General features: G+C 35.6%; 1 protein-coding gene across 1 annotated transcript in view; it reads left to right on the top strand.

The window, feature by feature from the left end:
* The first annotated feature begins 213 nt into the window (after nucleotides 1-213).
* Nucleotides 214-19,032, top strand: part of CDH12 (cadherin 12) — a 638,254-nt gene continuing 619,435 nt past the window's right edge. The window contains exon 1 of the mRNA XM_072924059.1: nucleotides 214-484. The gene's annotated coding sequence lies outside the window, so the exon portion shown is untranslated. The remainder of the gene's footprint in view (nucleotides 485-19,032) is intronic.

The following is a 19,032-nucleotide window of genomic DNA, read 5'->3' as shown; positions in this document are numbered from 1 at the left end:
ATTCTCCAAATATAACCTCTTTGCCTTCCTTATTTCCTTTATATATTTGACAAGTGTTGGAAGTCTACTAAGATTTTGTACTTCATGGTTACCCTAGCAAATATGGTGGGCCTGTAAGAAGTACAGAAAAAAAAAATCCAAAAGTTATTGGGGCTTTTTGCTCAGTTTCCATGGAAACAAATACAAAAATAAATCATCAGTTTTGTGCTTCCTTTCTCCTGACTTCTTCCCACTGCCAGGGAAATCATAATAATTTTACCCCTCTTAGTTCTGTTTTTTGGTACCCTTCTTTGTCTAATGCCTGAGGTAGTTTTGTGGACTTTGCCTGGGGAGCTTGGCTGCAGAGCATCTTTGAGTGATGCAGAAGTGCACTCACTGCAGGGATGAGTAAGGACAGGGACTGCAATTCTGCAGGAGCATCTTATGTCAGAGGACTTGGAACTGATTTGTGAGGAGAGAAAGCAGAAAATATATCAGAAAAAAAGTGAGTATACATTAGCAGGATATACAGAAATATTATGTTACAAGTACTACTAGACTGGAAATACACCTGGGAGAGAGTAGTTCTATCATGTAAGAAGCAAAACAGAAAAACTCTCTGCTTGAATCATTGTACGTACATTGCCTTGTACAAAAATATATACTGTGCCGAAAGTTCAGTTTTGCAATTATTTTCTTCAGAATAATGAGAGTTAACATTGTTCTTCATGTCTTCTATCACTGTTTCTGTGTTTATATATTTGTAGGCAACTGTATGCCATGACATATGCCTTAAATGGTTTCTGTTAAAATGCTATTTATGCTATCTGATAAAGTAGCTACATAAAATACTATCAAATATATCTTATAAAACACCTAGATAAAAAGCTGTGGAATGTACCTCATACAGTGATGATACAATGCTATGAAATTTACCTCATAAAGTCCTAGGAAATGTACATCTAGGACATTGATCAAACTGTGAAGGAAATTAATTTGAATAGGATCTAGTTTTGCAGTACTCAAATGTATTTACTTAGAAACTAGTGGAATTCTGATCACTCAGTTGGAAGGCAAAGAGTAAGGACAGCTCAAAGTCACAGGTTTGAGCACATTAAGAAAAGAAAAGGCATGACAGGCTGCTTGTCTAGGAGTGAACTGGACCAGGAACTATAAATAGATAGGCAAAGTCAGACAACACTATAAAACACATTGTTCTTGTGACAATATAAATCAGTTCTTCAGACTGACATAAATGCAGTTTATCCTGTCCAGACAGGAGGAGAATAAACTTAAAAATACCAGTGTGTATCAGCACAACATGGATGTTTCATTTGGGAAAAAAACACAGGTTAGCCTCTTATATTTTATTATTCATATTACACACAAACAGTAAAAAATAGGATTTACTTAACAGAAAGGACACTATCTAGTGTCTGTGTTTTGTAGCTTCCTTAGAGTCTGTTTTCAGAATCTGAAGTCAAGAAAAAAATTAGGACTTCGGAGAGATCTCATTGTCAGAATGATAATGGTCTTGCCTGTGGGTTTTATTATTCCTCTATGCACTGCTCACAGTAAAGTACTGCTTGCTGATTGCATTCCCAGTCAAAATGTATCCTTGCTTCTTTTTCTGTAGAAATAAGCATCTCCCTCAGGTCCAAATTGATTGCTGTCTTCCAAGGAATTTTCTCTCCCTTGCTCTTGTTCCAGAACTGCCAGGTATCCTAGGTGTCACTCCTGTATATTCTTCCATTTGAAGTGCCTTCATTATTCCAGCAGTGACTTACCGAAGTTTTCTACATATTTTTATCTCCCTGGAAATAAAGGTGACCCAGGATCTCTGCTGATCCCCAAGGAGTTGCGTGATGCATGGCATAAAACCCAATAATACCACTCGTACTGGGAAAAACTTCTCTGTTCACTTGATTTGAGCTAAATCAGGGTTGAAGCATTTATGAGCAGCAAGTAGTTAATAAGTAATGAGAGAACTACATCTTCAGGATTAGTGTCAGCAATACAATAGATAGACCACAATAATACACGTTTAGGAGGTGTTTGTAAAAGACCTACAGAATGGTAAAGTGTAAATTTCCCCCAAACTGTAATATGCAGAGAGCACTGCAGACATGACCCCTGTGGTGGATATTAGACATAAACTGGCCTTGATGTTAGTTCATGTCATGGGTCTGTGTATGGCCACTGGAGTGCTGAACACCTTGTTCAGGAGCACACAGGCCTGTAACAAGAGCTTCCCATGCTAGTGCTTTGCTATATGCTTACTATAATCACATAGGAATATGTAAACTCTTACATTACTTAAGCCTGTTAGTCAAAGTAAGCACATTTCTTAACTGTCTGCATTAACCCTTTAACTAACCTTGAGCCAAAAAGGCTTTTAGTTTAAAAACCTTACATAGTCAGATTCCTCAAGCTTTGAAGATGCAGGAAGAAGTATGGCTTTGCAGTATTTTATACCAGAGGTAAAAAGACTATAATATGTAGAGAACTAGGAGGCTTAAAGACAATATCCTGAAATACATCAAGTCAAATACCAAGAATGCATTTACATAATACTTAGATTTAATTTGATGATTACCTGTGTTATCTTAGGAAGGCTTATACATTTTGTTTTCTGTTCATTGAATTTACTGTTTCAAAAGGAACAGCTTTGGGAAAGCTGGAGAATTAAATCCCTTTATCTGTTCACTGAATTAGTTCAACTGTGGGGACAGTTGTAGTTATCTGTTGGACTAAACCAAGAGCTATTCAAAAGAGAAGGTGCTTCTGTCTGCTGAGACCACTGACAAGAATGCCAACAGGGATACAACTTTCTGGGCCAGTAACTTCAAAGTGAACTGTGCTTTCATTTCAGCACAAGTTAAGGATGTATAGCCAGGAATTTTGCAAAAATCTGTGCCTTGGCATTACTTTAAAGTATCTACTGCCAAATGTTGTCAACAGCAAAAAGGTTATAATGTGTAAGGGGTTCTTTAAGCAATAAAGCGATGTTTCTGGCACAACTTCCTACCCATAAATCAGAAAAAAAAGCCCTGCTTGCTTCCCTTGAGGGTCCTTGTAGGCTAGATTTCTAAACTCAGAAATGCTGAATCTATGTACAACACTAAAAATCAACTGTCTGTCAGAAAAAAATACAGAATAGACTTGTGCAAGCTCATAAACTACATCAAACTGTCATCTGAAGATGAGGGAACATATGATAACAAAGAAATGTGTGCATGATTTGTGGCAATATGATGTGGAATTGCAGGTCTGCTAAAAGAATAGATTACATAGATTTAAGGCTTTCCACTTTGAATGAAAGATCAGATGATACCAGGCAATGAAATACATCTGTGTAGTTAATTTCCTTAGTGGATGAAGCTCTCAACAATGCTACTCCCCCCACACTCTTGTTTCCTATTTGTTGTTTCTCTGACAATGGACTGTGGAAATGCTTTTGTGCTTGAAATCTTACGCTTTTTTTTCCCCAACTATATCAGTGTGTCTTTGTAAAAAATTCTTATCTTCCAAGCAATCTTGTCCTTTGTATCACCATAATACTTAAATAATCTGTCAGCAATTTTTTGCCTGACACCATTGTGCCAGGCAAAAAAATGGAAGCAAATCTATGTCGTGAAATCTATGCCAGTTCTCTGGATACAGCAGTGATCTTATTCTGTGTATGTAAAATTCATTATTCATTATTGTAAATGTTATCAATATCAGTCACTGAAAAACCTGCTTTCTCCATGGTCAAACTTTTTGCCTTAGTGTCTTCTCAAATGACATGAAATTTAGATCAGACCATATGTACAAGCTCTGTGCTTGCAGTCTCAGGAGATGATCTATGCATGTGAAAAAATCCAAGAGATGAGATGCATAAGCAGGAGAGCAAGAGTATGCGCATACATGAGATGCTTTAAAAGTGCCAAATTAATATATATATAATACAGTAAATTTTTACACATTAAAATGCATTTCAAGCTATGAAACGATGTTCCAAGTGAATACCGCACCTGAAAAAAATTAATAGTGCATTGAAAGAGATGCAGTTATGCTGTTAGCTTTAATGTGTTTCTACATGACAAAAAGTCATAAATATTAATGTCTAATGAAATTATATTCTGTTAATAAGTAGCAGAATATGTTTGACACGTGGAAGAATGGGAACAAAAAGGAAATGGTAGCAATTCACATTGCTTAATGTATGACTAATCATCATTTATCCTTTTATTTTTAATAACTATAGCTTCACAAATTCAGTATCACACAACTTTTCATTAATTTAATAAAAAAATTTTAAAAGAAAGATTTTTAGATTAATGTGTCAGTTTAGATGAATAGGGAATGGCAAAGTATAATTTATTGGGCTACTATCTTAAGAAATTGCCTGGAGTCTAAATGGCCTTCTCCTTGACTGCCATGTCAGCAGTGTATGTATGATTCTGGAGCTCTAACACAAATTTGTAAGTGTAATGAAAGCAAATTTAAAAGAATATAGCCTAAAAATCTCTACTCTGGTAGACCAAATGTACAAGCATAAGCACACTGATTTCTGAAAATAGCAGAAGCTGAAATTTAAGTATGTGATAAAAGCCAGTTTGTTGCCGTCAAAGACTTCATTCAGGTTTCTGGATAAGTTTACTGGATATTACTTAGATAAATTCATTTATATAAAATCTAGTATCAAATTGGATCATAGCTTTTCTTATCTGAGAGTGAAGCCTACGTTTGGCCAGTGATTTAACTGTATTCCCAGGAAGATTTACTTATAAGTTAAACTGTACTCACTTATCATTGACTCACATGAATCAAAACTCACTGCAACACTTCAGTATAACAAGAAAAGTTAATGACTTTTCAATTTGCTACAGGACTCAGGCAGTAGTAGGTAATAAAAAGAATGCACATAAAAATAATTATGTTGATTTCAGGCAAAATACTAAAATGTCATCTATGAAATGTGGTTCTTGTCAAAGAAGCTATGCAAATCTGTTTTACTCAAATAGGCTATCAGAATGTAAACAGTAAAACTGAGAACACTACCATGAATGGAGCACTGCTTAAATAACATGAAACCCATTATATTTTTTGAGAACAAATTTTATTTCACTTCTACACCTGCTGTGGTAAACAGGATTCCTGTGTTGTTTTTACAGGTGTTGGAAATGTAGAAGTGCAGATTCCATAAGAACTCTCCCCAAGTTGCCCATGTTGCACCACATCACACATACCCATCCAAGCTGAGTGAGGAGTGCCGCATGACACTGGGCATTAGGTGTCTGCTTGGCTCCTCTGTTATGCATCTCGAGCTTCAGCATCATGGAAGACTGTAATGCTTATGTGGCCTTCTGTACTCCTGCTTTCATTCCTGGAGTTAAAGGAGAGGATAGAGCTTGACCCATCATGCAGGGAAAGCTGTTGGATAGACAAAAGCAGAAACCAAGGCATTAGTAAATTCTAGCAGATTCTGAAATAGTAAAAGCTGAAATAATTATGAATTGTGGCTTATACTGTGAGAAGCAATTAAGAAAATCAAAGCTATTCTTAATCCATTAAATTTAGTCACCCTGATATCAAATATACAGAAATAAACAAAAAGGAGTTGTCTGCGCATTCTAGTTTGGAATGGTAGAGGCTAACAGAAAATACACAACATTTGTCCAACTATCTGTGACCTGACTGATCCCCAAATACCTGAAAGCATTTAATCCCAGTCTGAATGAAAGGTGGATCATGTTACATCACAGCCAGTCCATGTTGTGAGGGATCCATCCTATTTTTCTGCACCCACACCTCAAACATTCTAATCACCCAAAATTTCATCACTGTTGTTCTTCTAAAGCCATGACAAGACTGCCAGAATTAGAAGGAAAAAGTGAGTTTCTCCTTCCAGAAGAGAGAGATTTGGAAAGAAAAAGCACATACACAAGATATTGTTAAAAAAGATGTCAGTTCTGTGCAAAGAAAATCACTTAAAACAAAAGAAAATCATCTGCCTGAAACATACAGGAAGCTGAGTGATTCTGAAACCCATAAGTTTTGCTAATTTGGGGGGAAACATCACTTTTATTTTTATTTTCATTTAAAGGAAATAAATCTAATATGGTCATCTAATATTTGAGTGAGGAATCCTGTTCAAAGAATTATGAACTTCCTTAGAAGTCACTATGAATGTAAAATTGAATATCTGAATTTACAGAATATACATTTTTGGATACCAAATATGTATAATAAAATTAATAATATATATACATAAATTTTCATCAAGAAAGAACAGATGGCTAGGCCAAAACATAACATTGTCTCTGGGAAAGCAGAATATGTTCAGGGATCTAATAAAGGTGTTAGCAATAGTCTCCAAAGCTGCAAGCAATAGTCCCTCTATAGAGTCATTAATGGTGTTATAATTACTCTGAACAATTTTTACAATACCCATGTTCACTCAAATAAATAACAAACTAATGGATGTGGTGACTAATTTTTTGTAAAGCACTGAGCTGTAACATTAACTTCTAAAATCAAATATTAATCCTGACTTTCATCATGTATCCATTATTAAAACACTAAAACATTATTAAAATGCTTTGTATGCATTTTTTCTTTACTTTTCTTTGTTTAAATATGGAACTCTTGCCCTGCTTTTTCAGAGTGAGTGTCTATACAAGTGGTTTAAGTGCCTTTTGTCTTTTTCTATGTCTTTCCTTCACAAGTGCCACTTGTGTTCTTTACCCTGTTTTACTCTGCAAGTTTCTCATACATCACCCCTTGTCTCCACCTTTTTCTTCTATATTTCTTTGATCCTCTATTAACTTCTTTCAGGGATAAATCTTGATTATGGAGTTAATCGATGCTTGATTGTGTCAGAAATTGAGGCTGCAGATATGTCCAAGCCTCAATTTTCATTACCTACAGTTTTTAAGGCACACCTGTTTTTGTAGGCAGTGTAAGTGGGAAGCAGAATACACAGATTTACATCCACTAGCCTTAGGCACTCCAGGCTAATAATGGAATACCCTACTGGATGTGAAGCCATGGCAGATAACCTTCAACACGTATTCAGAAGAGAGGCTGAGGCTGCTGTGGGAATTTGCACCACAATTGTGACTCTAGTGGTGTACATACTTTATTTTAATGGAAAGAAAAGTTATGTTGGAAGAATGAGGCTTCAGTTGCTGCGTCCTCTGTAAAACATATCAAATCATATACATTCAATTTGGCAGTGAGATGGAAGGTAAATAAAGAATGGCCAAAGGAGGGGGTTTGGCTAGTCAGGAAGTATGTAGCAGAGAAACAGCTAGGCCAACTCCATCTGTTGTGTTTATCAATTAATCTATCCCTGCACATAATCAAAAGAAAAAAGTGTTTTGGAATAAAGTAACACGTTAAACATCACACTATTAATTGCATTTTAGTAGGAAATTCTTCCTCTAAACCCCCCATCCCCCTAAAATCCCACTTCTATTGCAGCTTGCAGAATCTGACAAATATCAGCAGTCAGTGCCTCATCTTTCACAGCTGTGCAGGGGAAGGAATTGATGCACAGCTGTGCCTGATCAGATATACTTAGGGAAATCAGGCCCCTCTATAAAATGCTCTCTCAGGAAAGGAATAGGAAAATGAATTATTTTTGTTTATGAAGAATCTTTCCTCTGGTAAGCTCTGATTTGTTTTTTGTTTGTTTTTGCAAGTGTTTGTGTGGTGATATTGTTAGGATTTCTTGGGGTTTTTTTTTTTTGATCAGGTGATATTTATTGTCTGTCTTAATGAGGCAGCTTATATTTCTGTTTTCAGTTTAAAATTTGGTTCAGTTGCAGAAAGCAGTGAAGGACAACACATATTTGTGGTAGTCTGTTTTGTTGGAATTTTTTTCATTGGTCAGCAAAGGATGCTAATAATATTACTTATCTTTAAAGGGCTTAAAATCTGTTTGTAGTCTTGTAGGTTAATAACTGAACGCAATTATGTGGTCCAAATAGTTCTCCTGGTGAAAAAAGGATGTTACTTGATTTAAAAAAAAAAAAAACAAAAAAAAACCAAAAAAAAACCCCAAAACCCTTGCTTTAGGGAGATGTGTAAGTTAAGACTTTTTGCTGGAAAATAAGGTTATTTTATATTCAAAGGTATTGAAGATCTTAACTATAAGATCTAGGGAGGCAGAAGAGGAAACCTGGCTTTTGCACAAGGTTGAATTTGTATCCTATGGGTGTCCTTGATCTCCTGAAAGATGCTGGATGTCTGAATTTCCTTTTAAGAACTACCAACTTGCTGCAAAGCCTAATTTTTCCAGAGATGATTGTGTAAAATAGGAGAGTCTTTCTAATATGATTGTTTGTCATGTTGAAGAGTTGAAGCCCTTTTGATTGAAATTTACCTGTATCGCAGTTATGGTAACTTTTTTGATGTTTTTTCTAGCACTGTTCAGTATTACAGATTTTGAGGTTGAAGTACTAAATGTGTAAGAAATGTTTGCTGATTTATACCACCAAATTCCTTAAAATATTCAAAAAGTAGGGAGAAACTATTTTCTTTCACTCTTTACACAGTGTTTTTAGATAGTTAGTTCTATTAAGTATGTGCTAGAATTTCTAAGGGAAGGGTAGATAGTCTTATCACATATTATCACTGACTGACTTTTTTTTTTTTTCTAAGAGCTTGGGAGTTTGTTTGGTTGGATTTTTTAATGGATTTTTTTGGCTTTTAAAAATTTATCTAGTTATCTAAAAGGAATTAAACTTTTAGATCCTTTTCAGTATTTCCCTGGGCCTTGCTTGTATGTATAACTGAAAAAATCCATGTTTAGTCTTCTCTGTGTGCTGAGGAGATTAACCTCCTTGGTAAAAGGAGATAAAGCAGGGGTCTAAGGAGCTGGGAAGATTGCTTATATACAGTTATAGCCATTTCCTTTAGTAAATGTGTTTGAAGCTACACCTCAGTTTTATAGTGTAGTGGGACGTGCATCCTTTTTCCTTTTTTTTTTTTTTTTTTTTTTTTTTTTTTTGCTTAATCTTTTTCTGGAGATGTATGAGATGTGTTGTCTTCCCATGTTGCTGTGGACTCCTTCAGCTGTGGAGTATTAACTGCCCTAAATAGAGCTCTTGCCTAGAAACCCCTTTAAACTCCGGTAATATAGCAGAAAACCTAAATTTCATCTGACATTAGTGTGATCATGTCTGCCCTGTACTTACACAAGAAAACTGAAAAAGGGTAGTAACTAAAATATGCAATGTCTGTTGTATTTGTACTTTCAATGGATTCTTCCTCACTGTGTGAGTAAATTTTAATACCTGTACACTTAATCACCATCCACTTCCAATATTCTTGTTGAAGCATCTTATTTCTATCTTTGATTTGTGTTGCCTGTGATAGCAGTTATTTTTCATTTTATTTTTTTAAAGAAGTGGTACTGTTCACTTTCTTCTGACACTCAAGATATTTATGCTTTGCACTTTTTCCCTTGAATCAGAAAAGGCATGAAGATGTATTTGTAGTTGTTTAGAGGGCAGGGTGGGAAATAATTGAAACAGTGCAAGGATTCTTCCTGCCTCAGCATTTCCCTTATGTGACCTTTAAAAAGGAAGAGTTCTCCTTTGCTATAGAACCCTGCCTAGAAACTGTTATAGAATGACAGGACACAATTATTACCTAACACAGTCTGTGACTTCAGCATAATAACTAAAATACCCCCCGCTGTTTTACAGGACCATGATAGAAAATATTTTTTATGTAGTGTTTTGTGTGTTTTCTAAATGAACTGCTTAGCATGTTCATTAGAATAAGCTGTCTAAAGTTTTCTTTCTGTTTGTTAATCAGCTTTTACATATTAATTTAGCACTTACAGAAGTTTAACAAGTCTTCTTGATGGTATTGTTTTCTGGGGTATGCAAGGAGTGATTTTAATGTCTTGATGTCTTTTGACTCTGAAGTGGCTGATATCTTCAGCAGAGAGGATTTTGCTGGTTGAATTGTAATATTTCTGCTTTGTAGATAAAAAAAAACAGTAAGTATGAAGGCCAGAAACTTAAGGAGTTTCATTGAAAATTCAGCTGAAAGCAAGCATGGATACTCTCATAAACACAGCTAGACTGAATGCCTTTCAGAATCTTTTGTAATGCAGTTTTATGGTGTTTTTAGCAATGCCAAAACTTCTACTGTTAAGTCTGGAACATGGTTTAGACTATCCAGGTTGCAATCTCTCTTGGTAGGTAAATAGATGGCTTATTTTCTGACATTGTTAATGTAACTACATAATGCATTTTTTTAATGAAGTGTGTGGTTTTGTGCTTTAGTTTGTACAGGTTTCACACATTGGGGGAAAAAAAAAACAGAGTATGAGCAACTCTTGGGAAGATTGGCTTATGTGGCGAAGATTTACAGTCTAAAGGGAAAGCTTGAAATTTTTTTTGTTAGTTTACCACTTTTATGCTACTGAAATTTGAACAACAGTATTAGGTTTAATTATCCTATTAATAAATTTAAATTCCTGTCTTAGTCATAACTGCTTGATGAAGATCCTCTAGATTTGGGCCTAACTAATCAATTGAAGGTGGAAATGAGTGATCTTAATATCTGAGTTTCTCGAGTAGTTTTTTCAATACTTGAGAATTGAGCTCAAATATATTTTTGTGAAAGAAAATCCACCTTGTTTTAAAATATCATTTTCATATTTATTTGTTCCTTTAAGACTTCAGTTCCTGTTTACTTATTTCAGTAAATACTGGTTTGTGAAAAGTGTTATGAAATTACTGGCTATGCTACTTTGCAGTCTGTATAGCAAGCTGCAAATTTTAGAATTTTTTTATCCTTACTGCTTGAACTATTCTGAAAATTTGTCCTGGTACGAATACTGAACCTTTCCGAAAATATGGCTTTAGTCATTTCCTCTTCATCACTGCTTTAATTTGATTTGGGGTGATACCTTTTTTTCCCTTTAACATACTGCATTAGGGAACTTCTTGGAAGTATTTTTATCTGTTTAATGTGGGTCTTGAAGCAGGGGTGAAAACACATCTCTTTCAAGGCAGTCATAGCAACACATCAAAAACAGCAGCAAAGGGAAGCACTTTAATGTTTTTTCTCTGTATAGCCCATACGCTATCAAAAGGCATTTGAAGTATATGTGCTATCCTATGGAAACTAACATTTTCTCAATATTGACAGAGCTTTCCAGCTATGATTAGTGCAAAAGCCTGACTATTCTTACACAGTGCTAGCTATGAGGACACACTGTTTATGTGGGGGAAATCCCTTCTTATGTAGAAATAAATATGACGTCTGGCACTGCAGGTCCCTTGGTATTAGTAGGATTGAAGCTCTTTACTAAGGCAGCAATAAAGCTGTTGAGGTACAGTTTTCCAGGGCCTCTGTAGCCCTGTTTTTCTTTCTTTTCTGACATGTTGTTAATCCCACACTGCTGGTCTTGTGCTAGTGTTGTTGAGGCAGATTCATGAGGCAAGTGACTGCCACTGATAAAAAATTCATCTTTCCCCCTCTAGTTTTTTTGTGTGTGTTTTGTAGACTTGAGTTTGTACTATTTAGTGCATATGAGACTGGACTATTAAAAATTAGTTACTCAAAACATTTGCCCATTTGTGACGGTGTCAGGATATTATGCTGAGGCTAGCAGGACGTGAGTTTTTGGATGTGTAATGACCAGCCTGCTTAAGACAGAGGATGAGGCTGCGGGCCAGGCTTTGAGGCATTTCAGAGGCAAATTCTACAAGGTAAGATGTTCCCTCTTATGTCAGTTGTCCTCCCTTCATGGGCTTTTTGACCTTGCACTTATATAACTTTTCTCAGGTTTATTTTAAATGTGTGGTTTTGTTTTCATTGGTCCCTTTTCCTTTAACACAAACATGCTCATGTTTTTTGCTAGTTTACAGCATTTTAAAAGGCAATAAACTAGTTATAGTAGTTTTTAGAGTATAAAAGAATGATCAACATTTCTAGTCATTGAAGTTAGTTGGGCAAATGAGAACAAAGGAGTTAAAAGTATTTAGACATGGGGGTTATCCAAGTTTGCTATGTATATCTTCAGGGAAATAATAACTTCTTGAGAGAGTATCAGAAGAAAATACTAATCGGAAAATGAAGCACAGAAAATTTAATTATTGGTTAATGATCTCCAATTGAAAGAAGAGCTGGAAGATCTACTGATGAGATGTGATTATATACTGATGAGAGTTGTGATTTCAAGGATTCTCTTGAGAAGAAATATGGGAAGTTTGAAAGGGATATAAGACAGCCTCCATGATCTGTAGTGTGTTGCATAACTAAACACTTAGTATGTAAAGCATAGGAGATAATTTTCTAAAATACTACACATTTTGGGGAAAAAAAATTCCTGATTAACATTTTAGGATTTCTTGGAAACTGTGGCAAATATGTACAGGCTTAGATGAGGCATCTTGCAAGAGACCTCTGGAAGTAGCCCTACAGTATTGGTTAATAATACTGCATACTAATTTGGTTGATAGTCCATTGATATCTTCATTAGCACTTTAATTACAGATAGAGAGACCAAGAATTTTTTTTTCACAATTAAAAAAAAAATAGTAGATCACATACCTGTAATTGGCTGCTATTGAAATTAAATTGATATTGATATTAAATGCACAGTGTTTTCCTATGCTTCTACTAGATTTTTTTTTTTCCCTTCCCTTACAGTGATTTTTACTCCAAGCTCTTCTTCCTAAATATTCACCAGAAACTGTGGAGCAAAACATTTCTGCTGAAGGGAGACAGCATGCATTAAGGTATTATTATTAGTCAGATTTAGAGGCTGGATGTAGATGCCTAGAAAGACAAAAATTAATTCTTGTCATGACTGTTTTGTCATCAAGAAATCTTATTGGTTGTACTTCTCAGTCTCCAGGGAGAAAGGAATGCTAATTTAAAAGACAGCTTCTAGCACGTAGGCTAACACACTACACTGCTTCAATTGGAAGATGATATATATATATATATATATATAATATATATATTTAAATACTTCTTAAACTGCACACTAAAAAAAAAAAATCACTGACTCCAATAAGGAGCTGTTTCAGGTGGTTCCCATAAGGGGAGTAATACAGCTTCAAACTACTCCAAAAAGGAAAGAGACTGATTAATATAGAACACTATATATAATTTTTATATAGGCTAGTTGGCATATATTATTTAAACCCTCTGTTCTTCTGGAAATCTCATCATTAAGGAAATAGTAAATATTTGAAGATGCTTTAGGGTCTGTGTTTAGGTAGGTATCTCCACTTCTCTAAGCAGCTCTTTGTATTATGGTGTCCCTAAGCAGTTAAAAAGTATTGTTCAGGAAAGTGGATTTCTCTTAGTCTGCTCTATCATCTTTCCCAAAATGACTGTGCTGTCATTCTTTAGTATTAATCAATAGGTATCCTATAGAGCTGTAAAGGGGTACCTTTTTGCTAGGTGAAATGTTGCTAGAATTAAATATACCTCTTGTCAGCACTTGTAGGTCAGGATTTTTTTCCTCTGCATTGAAGATGAAAAATAAAGATAAATTTAAAATTGAGATTCTCTTCATGTGGTACAGTGGGTTTGCATTTCTGACCTCTCTTTCCTTGCTTAAATTTTTATTAATACCTTTAGAAAATATCTGAATCTTAGGCTATATAAACAACTTCATTTAGTCATCTGGGCAATGCCAAACTTCTGTTGACATCTGAATTTTTTGCAGTATTTTTGCTTTGAGAAGTATTTTTGGGGGGATTTTTTGCTTATTCCTATATTGGTAAATTAAATAAGCCTATGGGTATGTCACAAGTACAACAGTACTATGTCGACTAGCCTTAATGCCAGAACACTAGGATCCTAGTCTTCAAAAATATAATTGCTGTTTCTAAATTGGCATTTGGGGGTAGTTTCTGAACATTTCCATTTCCTGAATTGTGCCCAAGAATAGTTTGGGAGAGCACTGTTTAATCCAGGCCAAAAACCATGCCAGACAGGACTGTTGTAACAATTAAAAGGACAGATAATTGAATTCCAATGCTGTGGAACACTTCCTAGTACTTCTAATGAAATAGTACATGTCTAGCCAACATAATAAGCTAAAAAGTGTTTTGGTTTCATACATTTCAATGTGTCAGTTAACTTCAGAATTGGCACTTATGGGGGCATACACAAACTGCCTTAATAAGGAAACATGTAATGAGTTTAAGCTGTAGACAAAATAATTGACATAGCCTTGAACATTTCAGTTCACTCGTGTGGCAAATCAACTCATGATTTTGTAGAATTTTTTTTTTGTTTTCATTTGTCTTTTATTTTTCTGTTAATGTTCTGTTTCTTTATGTTAGACTATTTCAAATATCAGAATGCTAAGTGTTGGAGAAAAGTACCTTTAGACTTTGGATGAACCAATGGTGAATATATTGCACATATAATCTTCCTACTTATTGGTCTTCTTCCACTTTTGTTAGGGCTGTAGGTCTTTTGAACATCTTCACTGGGAACAGAAACTGAAATCAGAACTTCTGGCTTTTAGCTACCAACATATTTAAACATACATCTTCTGTAAAATAGTGATCAACTATTTTTCCCCACTGCTTGAAAAATTTGAAGTGTTTATATAGCATGCATTAATGTTCAGCCCTTAAATGTTCATCATTTTTTCTTGAGCACCTAATTGATGCAATTATAGGAAGGATTTTATAGCAAAGTGTCAACTGCTATAACTGATACACTGCTATCATATGGAATTTGTTTCAAAAATAGAAAATGCTAACCTTGCTGTGGGTCTTTGTCTTCACTTGTTTGAGCCACAGAAGTTTGTCATCCCTGCTCTTCATATTATACATTCAGCTTTCTGTTTTTAAGGGGAAAACATGAGATTATTATTTTGAATTTTTCTGTATATTTTATACACCTCAGAGTCTCAAAATTTCTGTGAAGAGATGATAAACAAGAATGGTCTAAATGCAATATGGGCTGACCAATGTATGGCCTTAATTAACTCTTCAGTGGATCATCAACTATGAGAGGCAGAATATTTTGAGGGAGGGTAGAAGCAATGAGCAATGGAAATTTCAGCCACCAATATAGTTTTTTAACAAAGGATTTCTGAAGTGATAAAGAACCACTTGGAGAAAAAAATCTGAGAGAAAAGATTTAGATATAGTTTCATGTATTATTTAAATATACTGTTACAAGGTGCAGTCAATCACATTTCCAGTGTCAGCACCAGCAATTCTTGGTCTGACTGCAAGTTAGCTGTATAATAAATAAACAAAGCTGGAGCTGTTTCTCTTGACCAAAAGCAATTGTCTAAGGGGTAGTACTATGAACCTCCTTTGCACAAGCAAGGAGATCTGAAAAAATTAGATCGTCATTGAGCTTCAGGAGAAAGCTGGGAGCCTGTGTTTACAACAGCAATGCTAATTGTTTTGTGAAACTGCACTTCTTTGGCATTGCTTTGAAAAATGTGCAATCTGCCTGAAACAGGCTGCTGCAGAGCTCTTTTTTTTTAAAGAAGGCAAACCAAATAAAAACCCCTCAGACACTTTGAAAAAAATTATTTTGCATTAACAGATCAATCTATATATCTGGAGCAAGATCTTTCTATTGCAGACTTATGTATGCACTTGTTATGCATCAGCATTTCCCTGGTTGCTGTCAAGGTGTTTTTAATCTTAAAACTGAATGACTTAACCTCAGGATACTTGTCTTTTGTATTCCAAATGCATAGACATTGCCTAACCACAGCTGACCTCCTCTCCAGAGACAGATAGAAAGGTGAGGGATGGGAAAGCATTCATAGGAAACAAGCAGGGCTACTTGACACCTAGGATTCACAGCATAATACTACATACAAACTATATCAGTGACTGCCTGGAAGGAGTATTCAAGGAGATATTCACAGCAAGGGTCTGGAACAATAACTTCTAACCTATCCCCTCAAAGGGGTTTTAGTGTTGCATCAACATCCTGTGGAGAAGTATAGAAACAGTCCAGAGAAAATGCTTCAGGATTTTTGTATTTAAAATAACTTCTATGCAACTACAGGGGAAAAATATTCAGTTATTTTACAGGGAGTGGGTTTTTCTTTAGCAGAATTAGTCTGTCATTAGGATACTCAAAATTCAGCAAGCAGGAAGGAGATGGCAAAGGAAATGGTATCTTTCAGCGTTGTTGTTTTAAAATGTTATAATGCATGCAGTACTGAAAAGTAAGTCATTACATATTGGCAAGTTGTACTGCAGTTTATTACTGTATATCCTGTTTAAAACATGTTGGCGGTTTCCTAGTCAGACTTGGCAGTAAGATATTCCACACTTCATGGGAAGCTTTCATTTTACCAGAATAGAACATAATGATTTAAGGAGTTATGGCATTAAACATCACTGATAGTGAGATCACTTTAATAATTCTCTTTATGTCGTGGTAGAAAATTTGTTAACTTTATTAGTACCTTATCTTGCATATCCATCCTGATAAGCTGACATTTTTTGCAAAGTAATTCATTAAAATACCCCATTTTAATTTTTTTCCTTTTGGGTGTATTAAGTATAAAGTTTAAAATCATACTTTTAACAGTGGAGGTTGGCTCAATGAGAACTGCCTTTAAGATTCTGTTCATTTATGACTTAATAGCATAATAGTTTTTTTTCAGGTAACTCTATTCCTTCTTCTAGCAGTCAGTAGATGAGGATAAATAGACTGAAACCCCAACAGAATAAATTATCTTCAAATTAAAGAATCATGTGTCAGGAGAATGAAGTGTAATGTCTTGATTTATAATGTGAATTCTTTCTGTTAGAGAGTGTGAGGTAACTGAAATATATATTTGATAGGCCAAGGTGTCTATTATTTGTAGTGGTGTCATGGCTGACCCCGCCCAGCAGCCAAGCACCATGCAGGTTCTCACCCAGTGGGATGGGCTAGAGAATAGGAAGAGCATGTGAAAACTCATGTTTTGAGATAAAGTCAGTTCAAGAGGGAAAGCAATAGCCACATGCCCACAAACAAAGCAAACCAAGGAATTAATTCATCACTTCCAAAGGCAGGCAAGAGTTCAGACACCTCTGTGAGAACAGGGCTCAATCACATGTAGCTGTGGTGACTTGTGAAGACAAAAGTCCTCACATCAAACATCCTCCTGCCCATTTCCCTATTCTCCTCCCAGCTTTATGAGCTGAGTGTGATGTCCTACTGTATGGAATATCTCTTTGGTCAGTTGGTGTCACCTGTCCCAGCTGAGTCCCTTTCTAACTCCTTATGCATCCCCAGAACCCTTGCCAGCAGGGCAGTACTAAAAGAAGTAAAGGCCTTGACACTGTGGAAGCCCTGCTCACCAATGTAAAAAAAAAATTCCTCTCTTACCAACACTGTTTCAAGCACTAACCTAAGACACAGCCCTGTACTAGCTATGGTGAAGACAATTAATGATAGCCCAGCTCAAACAAGGGCAAATTGCTAGCTTTAGGTTCACTCAGACTTATTCTCTAGTATGAGAGTGTGTGATGGTGTTTTTGCCTAGACATGCATTATCTGATGACCCCATGTGGAACAGATCATATAAATTATATTGACTATTTTATCATCAATTTGAAATAACTGGGAAGCCATTCATGCTTCAGTTTTTGAGTAATGAAGCATAGTTAGAGTATTACTTCAATAAGATAAAACTTAGAAGTGCCTATTTCTTTTGTTACAATTTTGGGCTTTGTTAAGGAATAAAAGAGAACACAACATAATATTTGATACAAATCAAACCTGTTAAAATGCATTGACTCTCCTTCAGACATTTGTTCTTGGGATGTAGAGAGAGTGGGAAGCAAATGGGGAGTTGGAGCCACTTTCATGTAGGATAGTGTTTGACTGACATTCGGTGTAATACCTGATCCCAGTTTAAGCCTTCGGGTTTATCATGTGTTGTGCTACTACACCTGAAACAGGTTCAAGTTCTGTTAAGAGCACAGATCCTGTTCTGTTTCTCTGGGAGCAGCAGGGACATGGTGATTATATCTTGCTGGTTACAACAGCTCTTACAAAAGGAAAAATGTATCTCGTTTTTGAAGCTTATAACAGTAAGATTTTTTGCATGCCAGTCTTGTCAGTTTTTCCCCCTGCAGAAGGAAATTAGTTTGGAGGAAATAATCCTTGCAGTGGAGACCCAAACAAGTATGTCTAAGGGGTAAAGAAGTGAAGTGAAAAGAAGGCATGACAGAAGAATATCTCTTTACTTGAAACAACTTGGCCTCCCCTCATCTTACAATATTGTGTTATAACTGAAAGTGCTACAAGCATGACAAGTCATACCATCCAAAATATGGCAGTAAAAACTTGTTCTGCAGTTGAAGAACCTCTAGAGTTGTCTGTTAATAAAAAATGAAGCTTATTCATAGTACCTAAAAAATTCACAAAATTTATTCAGTCGTTCTTTCTTTCCGTTTTATTTTTTGAAGGCTTCTCCCATGATAAATGAATCTAGGTACGTTAATTTCTCCTTGCCACAGAGTTGCTGTGTTCTATGCTTTACCTGTAACATCTTTTTGCAGTATTAGGACTAACTTTAGAAAAAAGCAATTTGCTTTCCTGTACTCTATATAACCCAGTGGGATTAAAAGTCCTACTGGCATTACTGAATGCTTGTAAAATAGTAGGTTGAAGGGGAATGTGGAGAAAAAACAAACTGTTTGCTACAAGAGGCCAGAGGGAATGCAGGAAGCCTGTCTTTGAGAAGTCTTTTCACTAATTCTTACTACAGTTACCAGCCCATATGCTTAATTGCAAGGTCAACAGCAGGAGGAGGGGGCTGCAAAGCCAGGAATAGGCTTTGTGGCACAGCAGACCTTGCTAGTATGGTTGGTTACTCTCTCCTTAGATGTTGGTAAAGGAGATGGTCTGCAGGCTTAGCGGCCTTCCTTTTTATTTTTTGGGGGTTTTTTTGTTTTTAAACAAAAAGAAAATCTAAATATACTGTAATCTGCAAGTTGTAAGATTTATCACATATGTTAGTCCATTTTCTATTCAGACCGCCATTGTGAAACAAAAAACTCCTGTGTACAAGTGCTTTTACATGTTAAATTGCAA

The sequence above is a fragment of the Taeniopygia guttata genome, chromosome 2 (genome assembly GCF_048771995.1).
Source record: "Taeniopygia guttata chromosome 2, bTaeGut7.mat, whole genome shotgun sequence".
NCBI lineage: Eukaryota > Metazoa > Chordata > Aves > Passeriformes > Estrildidae > Taeniopygia > Taeniopygia guttata.
This window is presented reverse-complemented; position numbering and strand designations above follow the sequence as displayed.